The sequence below is a fragment of the Falco naumanni genome, chromosome 14 (assembly GCF_017639655.2).
Source record: "Falco naumanni isolate bFalNau1 chromosome 14, bFalNau1.pat, whole genome shotgun sequence".
In the NCBI taxonomy this organism is placed as follows: Eukaryota; Metazoa; Chordata; class Aves; order Falconiformes; family Falconidae; genus Falco; species Falco naumanni.
The window spans coordinates 11,278,021-11,294,375 of NC_054067.1; the positions used below are offsets into that span (position 1 = coordinate 11,278,021).

Here is a 16,355-nt window from a genome sequence, read left to right on the forward strand (position 1 = left end):
AGATCAACCCTAGCCTGCACGGAAATATTTCTTGCAATCTATTGATCAAAACTGAATCCACAGATTTTACTTACATTTAAAATTCCCCACACTGAATATGTCCTTTTTGTTGATTCCTCACAGTGAAAAAAAACACAAAACCAACCAAACATTAATCTATCAACTATTACCTAAATATTTTTATTAGATTCTGAAACTCAGGAATTTCTCATATAAGATACCAAAGGACCACAAGAATGATCTTTGTGTTCCATAGAGAGCAGGTAACAAAGGTTATGAACACTAGCGGTTTGATGCCCTTGCATTTTTCATATTCATTAAAAATAATGTAGGTATGTGTTTACTACACCCCACACCAAGGCAGCGTAACATCCTGTGTAATGTTTTAGTACAAGATTAGCATTCAAAACACAAGACTGACATGACTACCATCTGAAATATCTTAGAACAAAAATTAAAATCCTTATCAAGACCTGTTAATATAGGATAGACAAATGCTAAGCTGTCCTGCCAGTTTTTTACATGTGGTTCCCATTTCCTTCCTCACTGAAGAGAATGGTTTCCAATGCAATATCGTAACAGTATTTTTTTATACATTTGGTAAACATACATGAACGTTAGGATCTCTGCAGCAAAGAAGGGAGAATATTGAAATGAATGAGAGGTCTTTGCCCATGCATACAACCTATATTCAGGGATACTTAATGCAGGAAGGGGGCTGCCAAACCCGGAACCTCTGTAGTCAGTGTTTGCCACCTTCTATAGTGCAAAGGTGAGCTCTGCCTGCAGAGACAGCTGCTGTTCAGTCCCTTCTGTGTTTCAGAGGAAGGGATGTCACCAGAAGAGATCTCATTTCTAGAGGATTTCTAGGCTAGAGGATGTGACCTGAAAGCTTTTACTAAATGAAAATGCAAGGCTCAGAAGCTTGGATCGTGCTAGCATGTAGGCCAACAAAAATGCAAGCAAAAAAAGCCCATTTCTTTTCTGCTTTGGTTGTAAGGTATAGGTTAAGTTTTCACCTTTTACACTCTTAATGTCTCAACTAACCACGAAGCTAACCATCATTGTACAACACTGGCACACTGAGGAAATCTGCTGGTGTAAAGGCTCTCGGTTCCACCTGTTCCTGCTAGCTGCACATTTGGCAGAAAAGCCTGAGCAGATCAAGCAGTGCATATTCTGCTGGCGATGAGGCTACGTAATCCTCAACAAAGCAATCAGAACATTCATACGTAAGAATGTACTTTCCATTATTTAATGCAGTAGGCAGTACTTCTATTGTTTTTCATCCAAATTATAGCTGTATGAAATGAACTGGACTCATGTACTAAGAACATTTATGTTCTTGTTTCACTGTGGACAACATACATATGGCAAAATTGAACATGCGTGTTCATACATGGAGAAGCAGGATTGAAACTCCTTTCAAACACTAGTAAGGGGGACTTTTACATACAGATCACAGACATTAATGCATAGAGAGTCCTACAATTTAGCCTTTGCTAAGGATAATAAAATTGTCATTATGCATTCATTTTATATGAAGAGAACATATATGAAATAATCATGTTCAGGATGGCTTTACTGTGTCTATATTATTAAGGGCATTTGAGAACATAATTAAGAAACTATTTTCTGGATTAAAAATGTCCACTCCCTACGGCATTACATGACAGAGAAACAGGTTCTTGAAACTTACTGACTGTGAACAATTCACTTAAACCACTGCGAAGCCAAAAGTAACAGACCAAATCACTTTCCAGCCAACATGCCACAGTGTCATTGCTTGAGGAACTGAAACCAGCAGGAACACTGCAAGGACAGAAAAGGTAGCAGGCTCATCCCTCCAAGCCCAGCTCTCCTACAGGCAGGGAGATGGATATCGCTTTTGTTCTGCTCTCTGTGAAACCAAATTAGTGCTCTCTGGAGCTGAACTTGCTAGAAAAGGGAAGACTACTCACTAAATGACATACAGGAGCTGAATCTCTTGCTGATGCCAGGTGGTGCAGAAGCTCAGCCGAAGAAAGCTCTGAATCTCTGCTCTAATATTTCATTAGAACATAAACTAAACAAACTTTGAATATAGCAAAAGCTTTGACCTAACAGCTCAGAGAGAAAAAGATAAAACCAGTCCCTCTACTCATGTCCTCACTGGGCAAACCTCCTGCAGGCCTGCTCTTAGATCAAGCAGCTTTCTGTGCCACCTCTGGAGACACCAGCTTTGTGCGATATCACAGGATCCCTATAAAAAAACTCTTTCCTTCCTACCCTCAGGGGCCTGGCAGCATGTCTGCTTCTGACTCTTGTCAACAGTATCCTAGCTTGCCTCTCCGCTACAGGGTCTGTGCTGAGCGAACCAGTTCCACACAAGATGTGTTGTGTGCACCAGAATATCTCCTATGTGCGATGCACATTTGGGGAAGACATCATCTTGAAGATATGGTCTGAACCAGTGTGCTGAATAAATCCAGATGAGGCACGCTGGACTATCCTCCCTCTGTGGTCTTCTGCCTTAAAAACCAAACCAACAAACAAATGAACAAACACAAAAAAACCCCCTAGCAGTAGAAACAGAATGGGTGGTGTCTGCCAGATCTACTTATATCAATACTAACGGCCGTTCAGGACCTTGAGATTTCTGGTGCTCTGTATTCTGTCTGGGTTCTTCCTTTGCCAGCACAGTAAGTTTAATTGACACACTACTGTGTGCCAGGGGCCATGCTGCTAACCCACAAGAATTCGGCAAAGACAACAAAGTTTTAACACTACAAGCAACAGCTTTTATGCATTAGATGATTTACAGCCAGTGTTGCTTGAGTGAAGGTTTATTTCTCATAGACCTGCAGCATAGTCCTATTGCAGCAGAGAGCTAGCCATCCGACTGGATATAGTCACATATGATCAGAGCAGTGCGTGGCTTAGTATAGACATACACAAGGACTTATATACCAGACAGATCTTTAACACTGGCCAATAACATTACCCAGTTGTTTCTTATCACTGCTGTGAAATCATCTGTAAAGACAGAAGCCCCTGTGGTAGTGGGAATCGTGCCACACAGATGCTGCTCTATGCTGTTTCAATCCTTTTGTCAGTCTTTAATGTGCCTTTGTTCCTCCACACACTGCAGAAGAGAATTGAACAGCTGGTGATTGTCTCCAAGTTTATATCTAGCTTTTATTTAAAAATTTCACAGCGCCTCCAATCTTCCCAGCAGACTGAAACACAGAATGAAAAGCCTTACTTACAATATACATTCCGCCTTTGCTTCTGTACCTGGCATTCTGCGCGCAGGTTGCTGGATTCCCTCTCTTCAGCACTATTCCCCAGTGTCCTTGCTTTCTTGCTAGATGGATTTAGAAAGCATCCAACTGGACCACTAACAGATGGCCTGCTGTGACTTCAGGCACCTGTTGAACCAGGTGTTACCTTATTGAAGCTATTACAGATAATTCAATCCATGCTATGATGCTTTTTGAGATGCTAATGATCACTCTGATTTAAGGCAAAATAGCATGAAGTTTTTAAAAGCCATATGCTATCACTGTTGTATACATAAGGCCAGCTATTCAGATTGGTATAAATAGGCGTAACTCCAAGGAAACCGATAAGAATAAGATGATTTGCATTAATATGACCCATAGTCTGCAAGTAGGTCTTTTACACTGAAATTTATTCCTGATGAATACAAAATTGTTAACCTGTGGAAGTGGCTGCTCTTATCACCTGAAGTTTCATCTGACTACAAGAGGGAGCCCCTAGCTACCGGGCAATTCTGTATAAAATGTGCTATAAGCAATTTCTAATACTGGATACACTGGAAGGCATCACAACACACTGCACAGACATCTGATACACCACTGCCACTTCTGAGTGACCCAGGAAACATCAGCTTTATTCAGCGTGCCTTGTATGATAAAGCAAACATTCCAGTGAAGGAAAAGAAATCCTAGCTTTTCCCAATGTGCAGATTGCAACTAGCCCTTATATATGATGCCATTAGTAGTCTCTAATAAGCAAATTCCAGCATTTAGCAAATTACTTGGGTGTAAAGGGGACTGGGGAAGAGATCCTGCTGACTTTTCCTCCAGTCCTGCCCTGTCCGTTTCCCTGGAAAGTTCCTGGAATTTACCAGCCTCAAGATTCTGCAAGGTCACAGGGATGCAAAAGAGTTTATCCACGTTGGTTTAGACCTTAGCAAGTACAGCTGGTGCTCCACAATCAAACATAACTGAGAAAGGAACAGGACATTCTCTACAATTTTCTTTGCTATTCAGACAGTTTGCCTATAAACTGAAGTATATGCCACAAGGTTTGACAGTGGCGTGAGACTTACATGAGAAGTTGTCTTGGGAACACAGTGATGTGCTGCACTGCACACTGTGTCGCATGGTTTTCCGCTACCTGAACATCATACCCAGCATATAGATTCCCAGCACCATTTGGGAAAGAATTTGGAAACCAGTAGAGATGCCCGCGGCCAGAAGCATTGACAGCAGGTGGTTTTAGCTAGCAGCCAGTGCTTCTAACTACACTATATTTGCACTACAGCATCGAAGGCTCTGTAACAATGCATCAAATTGGCTCATTACAAGGCAAAGGGGAGACACTGATCTTGCTAAGAAAACAAGGCATTCCAGTTGGTACTTAGTAGCCCCTGTCCTTCACGTTACTAAATATGGAAAATTTTGACTGGTCATGGTGTCGAAGACCAGAAGTGGAAAAGAAAAATAATCCTCTAAATGCATGATGAAAATAAGAATTTATGAAATTATTCAGACAAAACTTTCAGGTTCCAGAGGGTCAATGGGATTCACATCTGCTTGTTTTGTTTTTGCTATGGGATTTTTGTTCATTAGTCCTGCCCTGCTCCCACATGTGCAGAATGTGATGGAGCAGCTTTTCCCAAGCAAGGATCCCTCCAGCCCGCTCTGGTCTGGCACCCATGGGTGCATTACTGGGGTGGCCAGGCTGTCGTTACTGCCAGAGAATGCGACTGACAGGAGCAGGGTCCACACCACCTCAACATCACTTTTACTCTACAGTGACACAAACTGAAAACCTCTGTTCCTTCCCATGCCCCTGTCTCTACCTCTCACTCTGTTTCTGCCTGCTTTTGGCTGGACCTTCTGCTTAACTGCAGGTTTAACCCTGGCACATTCTCTCGCTTCCCATGCTTTTCAGGCAGAGAATCCAGTGAATCTACAGCACATAACAACCTCCCCCATCCATGTCCCATTATCCCCACTGCAAGAATCCTGATGAGCCCCTTTAGGCCAGACTTTGGCCCATTTAGCAGTACTGAAATCACATCAACCAAGCAGAGTCTGTGCTTAAAATTTGGCCCTTTAAAAATATTAATTCGGTTAGAGAAAGGCAATTTTATGGAAAGATGTTCCCAATTGTTAATTTTTGCTATAGCTGTGTTATGTTACCTCATTGAAATTTAATTGCTAAAGGGTTATAAGAGCCTAGAAACAGACCTAGCATCTGTCTTTTTTTAATGTCTCAATTATCACCACAGTAATTTAATGGCACCGTGTTAGAGAATCACCATTGACATGCTAATGAATGGCACCATGTTCACTTATATTAGCTCTGTTTTTAAGAGGTTATAGGTTGAAGACAGACATTTTATGCTTCAGATATCACTAAGGCAAGCCATATCACATTTATCCCATTTTACTTTTACAACTGAAATTACATATCTTTAAAATGTTCACTGAACAGTGAACTGCCAATGGGTTAAACTGTGGTCAATTACAATTATGTACTTGCTTCTTTAGATCAAGATAAGTAACACAAATCCTTTCAACCCATTTATTACTTAATTTGTCTGTCAGCATTTACTGTTGAAATTCCCTTCTGTTTGTTTTGTGGCTTTTTCCACAAACAGATATGCCCTTTACTGTTAGCTTTTTAATTGAACAGCCTTGCTTTATCATAAATGTTTTACATTATTCTTCTCCTTTTGCTGAACCACGTTTACCTATCAATATTTTTTCATTTATTCTGCAGAAACTCTGTTGCTAACTAAAAACTCCCAAATCTATTACATCTAAATGATCACAGCGATTTCCATAATAAGAGATGCAATGATGTACACTGAGCTATTTATCTGCGAGCTTTTCAAAACATCTTATATGAATTTCTATAGATAAGTAATAAGGGATTGACTTCATAAACACAATGGAACAGCCTTCTGAGATCAGCTAAGTGCTAGTGTTATCATCAGAATTGATTTTGCATGGAAAGCTGCATCCTGACAATAATGTGAAAGGATTTCTTACTTCAGCAAAATTACCACCAGACTGGAGAATAATCCTGTAATATTTAATACTACAATATATTTAAGAACCTTTTATAATTCGTTTTATTCTGTCATCATGCACGTTTTCAGCAGTTCCACTGCATAGCTTAGCTCTGCCATGAACAATTACAGAGACGATGCTGCAAACAATTTAGGTGTAGGAATTGACTAGTGTTTCAGAACATCTCTCACCTCTCCTGGCTTTTCAGTCCCACTCATGTTGCCAGATACTCAGAAGAGTATGCTTGAAGTTACATCATCACCATCATCATAAAAAAAAGTTTCATAAGTGTATTATCACAGAGTGTGTTTCCTCAGAATAATCTCTCCTCCGTTTAACCTACACAGAGAGGACGGAATTGCATCCTGGAGCCCTCAGCGCCGCAGACAGTGGCCATTGCGCCCCCTGGTGTCCACATCTCCCATACCAGCATCGCGAAATAAAATATCTCTGCAGTTTTCTCTGATCTCCCTGGCAATGGGTTAAAAAAAAAAAAAAAAAAAAAAAAAAAAATCACAAAAGCCTCTAGCCTCTACATCCATGCACAGATTTTAGGTCCTTTCCCATGTGATTTTTACTTTGTGTTGGGATCGTTGTGTCCACCTCTGGGGGAGAACGAGAGAATCCAACCCTGGGCTTCTCTGCAGGGGCAAGTCTAAGGGGTCTGGGACAGGCAGCCAAAAGCTGCTCTTAATTTCTCTGGCTCTCACCACCTCTCACGTATCAAACGATAATATGTGGATCCAATCTTCTCCTGCCTGAGATATTTCCCTGGCCAAGTGCCAGACTGTCCCTTTGTGGCTGGGCTGCAGTCTTTTAGGAGAGCTGCCACTAAAATGAGCTTTGTAATCACAGTCAGAGAAGCAGTGAAAGTGGAAGGAAAAAGTGGTCATGCCATTAACTCTTTCTTATCTGCCACCACAGGAGCTTACGAATTGCCTCACAGGTACAATTATCAATTATCAAGCAGATTAAATTCCATCAGGCAACTTGCAACATCTATTTCAATGGTAATCCTACAGATGCTTTTTTTTAAACTCCTCATTTGCAGAAAAGCCCACACTCTGCCTGGACTTTGCCATTCTGGCAAACTGATCCATGAAGAACTTCACAAGGGAATTGTGGTAGACACTTCCTCTCCTCCCTTACGCTGCTTTTGTTAGTCAAAGGACATAAACAGCAGAATAAGCTACAACAGAAAAATTAAGGGGAGCCTGCCTAGATGAGCTTAGGGTATAGTCTAGCAAATATTTTTCCCGTAAGTACCCTGTTGATTGCTTGAAGGTGAGCTTGTAATACACTCACTGGCTATAACTATGGTTTATATTTGCTCATATTACTCTTTATTAAGCCACTGCAACTGTGAGTAGCTTGATATCAGACATTAGAGGGATTGCAGCCATCTTCACACAATTTAAACCTGAAGGGTGATACATGATCCTTAAAAGAAAAAATTAATTATCGCAGGAGGAGTCCAATCTATCTGTAGGTATCTGTAACTGAAGACTTTGAGAGACAGGACAGAGAATAGCAATGAATTAAACTGTGACCCACATAACATTGATCTAAAAAATGATGGATGATACAGCTGACTGCAACTCCTTTAAGGGTCTTCCTACCCATGCTTTGCAGGGTTAGATTTATATTGATACTCATGAGTATTCATTATATTAACCTTCACAGCGACCTGGTCAAAGGTCCCCATACTGACTGACTGATGTCAATGTGCCATTCTAACTAGCTAAGGAACCTCTCACCTAGACTGATTGGGATTTTACATAGGTCAAGAGGAACTGAAAATCAACAAGAACATTCCTAATTCAGATCAATTATCTCATGAGCTAGAAGTAAATCACTGTTGGATAGCTGAACAGTGCCTAGTTAAATGGAGTTCAGGACCTGTTCTTGCTCCAGACGTGGTATACAAAAGGCTAGTTAGGGTATTTGTAAGCAAAACTTTGGCCAAAATTCAGGTAATCTTTTTTCCACTTACTTTTTTTTTTTTTTAAGTATCTATAGCTTTTGTGAAGCAACCCAACAAATGGAAAATATAAGCCAAATTATCCCAGAAATTGATTTTCATTCCATAGAAGGCAGTTGATAGCTCATACGTTTCTACAGGATTTCTATCAAGCATAGACTACTTTAGCTAAGCACTAGAACAGAGTTTTTCACAGAATCCAAGTTCACAGAAGTTACTTATTTTAAGGAAGGCAGGCAAAACCTTAGACAAGCTCCCAGAGCATACTCAAAATCAGCCTTGTTACAATAGTGCACCACAGATGGTCACAAATCCAAGAACTGATGCATGTAGAAGTTTCTTGAGCCACACCACATCTAAAATAACAATGTCGGGGAGATAATCATACTTTCAACATGAAATTAATTTTAAAAATATTTGATTCTATGAAAGAGCCACAAGAGTTCTTTATTATATTACAGCTAATTTTAAAATTTTCAAACCATATTTTATATTTCATCTTTTATGTCAAGGAGGTTAATTCTCATGTACAAATTCACACAGCTATAAATTTCTTTTTGTTTTTGTAGTAAGCTATTAACGTCTCTAGATCAGAAAACTTGGATGAATTATATATTCAAAGCAGTCATCTTGTGATTTTGTGTTTTACAACCGGGCACAACCAAAAAACTCTCCAGAGTGTTATGATACTACTTTTTTGAAAGGAGAAAAACTCAGAAGTCTTAGAAATAAATAAATAAGCAAAAGAAAACACCACAAAAGTATCTGTATTTATCAGTGGCAAAAAGAAAAGTGATTTTTAGCTCTCTAAAGATGTCACTTATTTAAAAGACAGAAAGAAACTATTCTAACTTTACATTAAGGCACAGTAAGGTCGTCTTTGGAATACCATGTATTTTCTACTAGTTTGGATTTGAATATGTCTCTTCAGCAGAACTGTACCAGTGTACCCCAAAGGCATTATGCCTGATATCTCCCAGACTTTTCAGAGATGACAAATGCTTACCACTCCTTTCAATTTAGGGGTGAGGACACAGAGGATTAAAGAGAAATAGACTTTAAAGTCCTGCAGATCCATGTGCAAACCACACACGCATTCTATTTCTCAACTTCAAATTTAACAAAGCCTGTTATAAATTTCATGGCCAGAGCTCATTATCATTTGCATAATCAGGCCTACTATGCACATGAGCATATTCAGCTCCCACTAGCTCCAGCAGGAATCGAGCACTCGTGTTAAAGTCCCAGATATCTCAATTCATCTGAGTGCTGAAGTCCCAAGTATCGCATCAACAGTCAGAAGCTGGAATTCAACTCGACAATCACCCTTTTCCCCTTTCCTTCTGAGAGAATACGTAATGGTTGTAGTAATGTACAGTAGTACGATTCATTTTGCAGCTTCTTGTCTATTCAAGAAAAAATTAGTACAAATTGTCTATTATGACTCTATATGAATCCAGACTGCGTATGTCTATGTTCTATAGCTAAATGAAAGTCCAAATCAAACTCCAAAATATTTTCTTCCAAAAGGAAAAAGTATTACAGTGTGGCAATGACAACTGGAGCAACAGCAGCCCAGCTGCAGGCTTGGGGGTGGGTATGTGTGCTTAGGACTGGCTTCATTTTCCTCTGCAACATAGTGTGTTAGCAGTGCTCTCTGCTCCTCAGGACCAAAACTGACACCACAACCTGCTGCTGAGTAAAACCCTCTCCAATTCTTGCAGTTAAAGAAAAGCCTCCTACAAAACAGTTATATGTATCAAACTTCACCTGTGCAGAACTCCTTGCTGTTGACTCCAGTCCTGCAGCTCTGGCTCTTAGGATGTTGATTGTACGACTCCCCTCACTAGAGAAGATTAATGCGTATTTACTTTTATAGTATCTCTGAGAGTAATCTAGTGCCAAAGGGTGAATTTTCCTCACTGTGCAAGTGTTTTAATTAAAACAAGCCATGTAATGTTCAAGCGTTTGAAAACAAACTAAACCCAAAGCGTTAAAGCAGAGCAACCATCACCGCGAGCAGGTTGGCAGGGGGCTGTAACCCACCGTGCCTGCAAACCACAGTGCCTGCAGCAGCCCTACGAGCTGCTCGCCACTGCCTGCCTGGGCTGTTCGAGTGAGTACCGCAATCTCATGCTTCACGGGGAGCACTTCAGGGGACTGCTCTGACTGAAGCCAAATGCAGTTATCTGGAGGTTCAGAGGTGGATGATTGCTGGACCAGAAAATACAGAAGAGCTCTCAATGACCACAAGCATCCAAGCAGAGGAAACAAAATTTTAGTCTTGCAAAAACAAAAGGCTTCAAAACAACACAAGGGTTTGGGGTGCCTGATTTTCTGCACACCAAGGGCTTGTATTGATTTCACTGATAGATTTTCATAAGAAATTTAGACTTGTGTAAACAGGTATCACAAAACAAACACATTTTTCTTACTGCTGCCTTCCTGCCTTCTTGGAATTAATTTTGATACTTAAAAGGAAATTTAGACCATGTAATAGCAGAACGCAAGCAGAGGTAATGAAGGGCACTACAAAGGAGAAACAATTATGCATGATAAACACTCTCATGTTTTGAGCAGAAGTTCTGGGAACTTGAAAAGATTAGATTAAATCCAGCTCATTTAGTCCAATAACTTATGCAGAGTCAAATTTAATTGTAAGAATAGGTATGTAATTTTCAGCACTTGTTTTGTGTAGTGCAGAATACATTCAAGGATCAGCAGGTTGCAAATTTAAACACTTCAATTAAAACATATTTGTTACAACATTACCACAAAAAGAATTGTGAGTAGTCTGCACAGTGTGTTTTGGACAGAGATTTGAACTCTTGTGAGCAAGGCTCTCAGGCTGCCTTGAAGAAGACTATAATCAATCTCTAGTGTTTGTCCAGTGAGCTTTGGAAGAGAAAGTAAAGCTCGAAGGATGCCAATATTTATATCTGAGAAATTCAATCTTATGTGACAGTGACACTAATCACAAAGAAAATACAAAACAAAACAGAACAAACCAGCATACTTCAGTGGTTGATTTTTCTTTTCCCCTCTGTTGCAACTGCTCTATTAAATTTAATGAAGCTCTCCCTAAGCTTTTCAAAGCGGTGAGCTTTGAAGAAACAAAGAAGGGAAACAGCAACGCATAAGGAAGGATTTTCCTAAACAAGCTATTGGGAAATATGCAGAAAAATTCCAGCGTAGACAAGTTCTTGCACTGCAAGTCATACAGAAAAGCCTTCATTGTTCTGATCAGATGGTGTTTCTCCAGCAGTCCATCTGGTAGAACACTATGTTTAGGTCCCTTGGGGTAATTCTACCACATGCTCTTTCCTGTGAGACAGTTTATTAATTTTTTCATAATGTATTTATTCTATGAGTTGCATGGTAGCACCTACTGGTAGATACGTGAATGTCACTGTGTCCTTGAATTTATAAAGGCCTCTACATTATAGCCATACTATGAAGCCAAACATTCTGCTTCACCATGGAATCCATCAGCTATTCCATGTAAGACTGCAATTACCGGCATTTTGCTCCTGTATTTGAGTTTCATATTACACATGAAAATTCTGTAACAGTCAGACTCCTGGCCATAATAACTCATACTTTCTGTGAAAAGGGGAATTTTCCTTGAGAAAAAATCTCTACAGTAATCTCTTAAAAATAAACAAGCAGTCTCTTTTTCTATCATTTCATTTAATGGTGATCTGTGTTCATGAATTATTTGACCTACCTATATTCTCTGTTCAATAAGGACAGCTTCAGAAAAGCCTGCACCTTTTCTAATAGACATGAATTAAGAAGAAAAAAAAAAAAAAGTATAATGACTACAGAATTCAGTGATCCAAATCGCAGAAACAAGCAAGTGTTGCTCAGACCTTCCACCATCATGTCTGTATAAAATATAGGAATTAGTGGAGTTAAACAAGGTTGAACTTACCCCAGTGACATCTCTTAGATCAGCCAACTCTAAAGGGCATTGCTTTGGGACAGCAGGTTTCGTTCACACCAATCCTATGGGTAACTAATAATATAAAGAATATTACCTTATCAGTTCTGTTTCATTACACGTATCTTTCCACCCACATGCAGTAAAATAGCGAAGTGATATATGATCATTGGTTGTCATTAGCAGGCTTCACTCATGCTGTCAGATTATGTCAGAGGAGGGTGCAAAATAAAGGAAATGTGCAGACTCAGTTCACGTAAATGATGCACCACGTCTCTGTCAAGGGTGGGTGCAAATGCAGCTGTTCCATTTGTTTCTTGAAAACCTTTATAAAATACCAATATTTCTGTGATTAAATCCAGTGAACAGAAGTATTGAACATAAAGCGATTATAAGAACACAGCTGAACCCAGCTGAAGCAAAATTAATTGGAATGCCAGCAGATTCAAGACAGAAGTACTCACCTAAATCTATACAACCGGTCATTATCTACAGATCAGAATGAAACTGGTTTATCTTTCACCAGGCAGTGGTGGAAAAAGGCAACATTTCCGTGGGTTATGCTTCACTCATTTTGTGGCATGAACTAGCAAATTCCATTCCCAGTATTCAAAATATCCTTGTTTGGCTTATGCAAATTACCCTGGAAGGCTAGTACCCCAGACAGCTGTATTTTAGGTGAAAACAGCTGATATTATGTTATGTGAGACAGGCTTGTTCAAAACCTTTTGTGTGGAATATTCTTAAAATACAGGCATTGCTGTCTCCTTAAAATTTACACAGTGACTTTCAGAAGTTTTATGAAACAGTGAAAGGACTATTGATTTCTGCTGTAATTTGTAATTACAAATATTGTAATTTGTAAATTAGAATAACAATAACAACAGTCTAAAATTTCTTTTGTCTTTATAACAGATTATTTCAATGGAAGTTGAATCCATTCAACTAACAGAACTACATTTAAAGGGACTGCATGTTGGCATATGGATAGTGAGACAGAAGACAGAGGTTATTCTTAAAGTCTTCCCTGACCCAGGTACACTTTGAAAATAATAAAGATATGATGATTTCGTCTTGGACCAGCTGATATTTTCACAGAAACACAGACACATTTTGGACGCATGAATTATTGCCGGGTCTGAAATAGAAACAGCTATCCAAACCGATGAAGGGCTTATGTGCCAGAAGATGGCCAGCCTTTTTCAACCCATTACATGCGACTTTGTACCTTTATTTGCACCCCTTTTCTACCCTTAGATCATCATAAACAACTCTGTTATAATAGTTTACCTTTGTACTGATGTGGCATCTCAGACATCTAATGAATAAACAGCAGAATACTTGATATATTTACATGAGTTTTCAGGATTATGCAGAACATCTTTTTTCTTTTTTCTTTTTTCTTTTTCTTTTCTTTTGTTGTTGTTGTTGTTGTTGTTGTTGTTGTTGTTTTTCCTTTGGAAGGGAGGAGACAGAGGAAATAAACATTTCCAACATGTCATGTTTGGAAAAAGAATATTCCAAATGTAACCCAAGCATTGCTGGTCCAGTACTGTCTTCCTCAGTTTGCCAAGAGACAAACAATGCAGACAATCCCACGTTAGCTCTGCCAGTGCTCAGCCTGGCGGATCATGACCCATCTTCAGCCTGGAAACCGTGCAGCCACATCATTGTGGCTCTCTGCCCACTGAATTTAGCATGGCTTATTAATTCAGACACAGCGCTGTACTGTGCTATGCACAGCAGTTGGTGGGCTCCCAAATCAATGTTAACAAGCAGCATGAATCTGTCCATAACCATCTCTGTAGTCACACCTGGAGCATAACAATGTGACTGAGAGCAGCACTAGGTCACAGCACAGTTTAACTTAGCTCAGTACCTTGCCTCCAATGGTGGCTAACTGAGATTGTAAGGGAAGAGGACAGGAGTGGGGCAAGCATATACAACATATCCCTCATAAATGCTCACACCTGCAAGGATATGAACTCTTCAACACCTATTAATCCACCCACTAGTGCCATTTCAAATGACTGATTTATTATTGCTCAGATGGGGTGCTTCAGCAGATACAAACTGGTGTCATTGTGGAAGACTGATTTTTTTCTATAAGCAGCTGTAAAGTTATTAACATACTAAAGGAACTAAAGGCAAGTGCCAGTTGTTTTTTTTTTTTTTTTTCCGACAAAGAGATGAAGCTTGAAATAATTACACTAAAACATACCTCCTGGATGTATATTGACTTCAGACTTTTGCATTAAGGACTTGTCTGTGGGGAGGAAAAAGTCTTCATAGTATGTTCTGGCATCCTGGTCTTCATTAAGACAGTATGCACTCCTTTTAAAGGGCAGCACGTATCTGAAAAATCCAAAGCAGTTAATCACTCCGCTCTGAGAAAATCTTTCTAGAGTTTAGTCTCTGATTAATTAAACTAGTATAGACAGAAAAATAACAACAAACCTTTAAGCTGTGACCTGTACATAAGGAAATAATCAATGTTAAAAAAGAAATTACATTTTTACATGTTAGCCATCAGAATAAAAAAACCCAAAGCCTAGAAATGAGGAATAAACTGTCTGTAGCTCAAATCGTATAAAGCATCATGCGTTTGCCTTATTCACGATATATGACATACCTACTTCTTAGGTAGTTAAGTGCTTTTCAAAGCTATTCAAAAGGAGAAGTTGGCATGTGTACACCAAGACATATGGGGGAAGATCTCTTGCCTGTGTTCACCACTTATATCAGAGACAAATCCTTGGACTGAATCAAAGTTTGCCCTATCATTCAATTCAGTGCTCTTTCCACAAAGTTACATGGTCCACTGTCCATTACCTTTTTAACAGGAAATATTGTGTAAGTTCCCGAAAATTTATAACATACTTGCCCACTAAAAAGGGTGTTTCACAAAGGCCAGGTATCGTGCACAGCTCAGAGTAGCTACCTAGGACTTCCACATTGCTGCAACTGGGATGCACTGGTTCAGCTGCACGTGAACCTCTTGTAGCATTGCTCACATGGAGTAAAGGTTGCTCTGTGAATAACAGCCAGGGCAGTCTCTCACGTGTCTCTAATTTCTGCAGATTAATTGGGTGAATGCCAGTGAAGAATCAGTAAACCTAGTCTGGTAGAGAGTCAGTGAAAGCAATTCAGATGAAAAATGTATCTGTGTCTTTTTAAAATCAGCTAAAATTTGTTGCTAGACATTTCATTTTACTCAGCTGTGAGCAGTAAGGTGGTAAATATTATCTTAATTCATATCGACAGAGCTCTTCGTCCTCTGGCATACTCAGCTGCGGTTGCTGAGCCTTTCGTGGAGCCAGGCCCTGCAATCTGCAGTCAGATGGGTAACTACAGGGAACGGCTGCCTGGCTTTTAAGGATAGAGAATATCCAAAAGCTAAAATAAACCATCCTAATCACCAGAGGCTGGGGGAACACAACAGACCAGTTAACTAAGCTTGGATTATCTCTGCTGTTTAGTTCTTACTCCATACTCGCTGGGCCTCAACTTTAATCTGATCCATGTGCAATGGAACAGAAACAAGGATCACATCCAGATGTGCACATCAGCAGATACCATAAGCATCTAATACATTTGGGTGTTTCTTTCCACAGCATGGCGCTACCATACAGCCTGATAAATGTCTCTGCCTTTTCCTCTCTTCATGCAAACCCACCACGTGCCCCATTTGGAAAGGGAAGAGCAGCCAAGACAGTGGTGATTTCACCCACCTGTGATTGTCCATGGTCTGGCAGAGATGGAGCTGAGGTTCCTGCCCATTCATCCCCCCATTCCTGCACTCTTCTATTGCCCCATGCCTCTGTGCCACTGCTTATGCTCAAGAAAACAAATACAGGGGAATTCCTTATCCCATTACATGGATGCGCAGTAACAGAAGTTCTCTATGAAAGATAACAGCTGTTCTTTCTCGCCTGCTCCACAACAATGCTGTCAGATATCCCCAATAAATGTTCTTTATTCTTGTTCATGCCAAAGCTCACACCGCACAAACATTAGTTGTGTGGATGGGAACTGACATAACCATTCAAGTCAAACTACAGCGGCAAATCTTTCAGTGCTTCTGGGTTCGGCAATTGGTAAGTATAAATCTAGAGCTTTT

General features: G+C 39.8%; 1 long non-coding RNA gene across 2 annotated transcripts in view; it reads right to left on the reverse strand.

Moving 5' to 3' along the window:
* LOC121097581 overlaps positions 1 to 16,355 on the reverse strand; it is a 64,859-nt gene that overhangs the window by 3,053 nt on the left and 45,451 nt on the right. For both annotated transcript variants that reach the window (XR_005831010.1, XR_005831009.1), the window contains exon 6: positions 14,457 to 14,590. This is a non-coding gene — a long non-coding RNA (uncharacterized LOC121097581). The remainder of the gene's footprint in view (positions 1 to 14,456; positions 14,591 to 16,355) is intronic.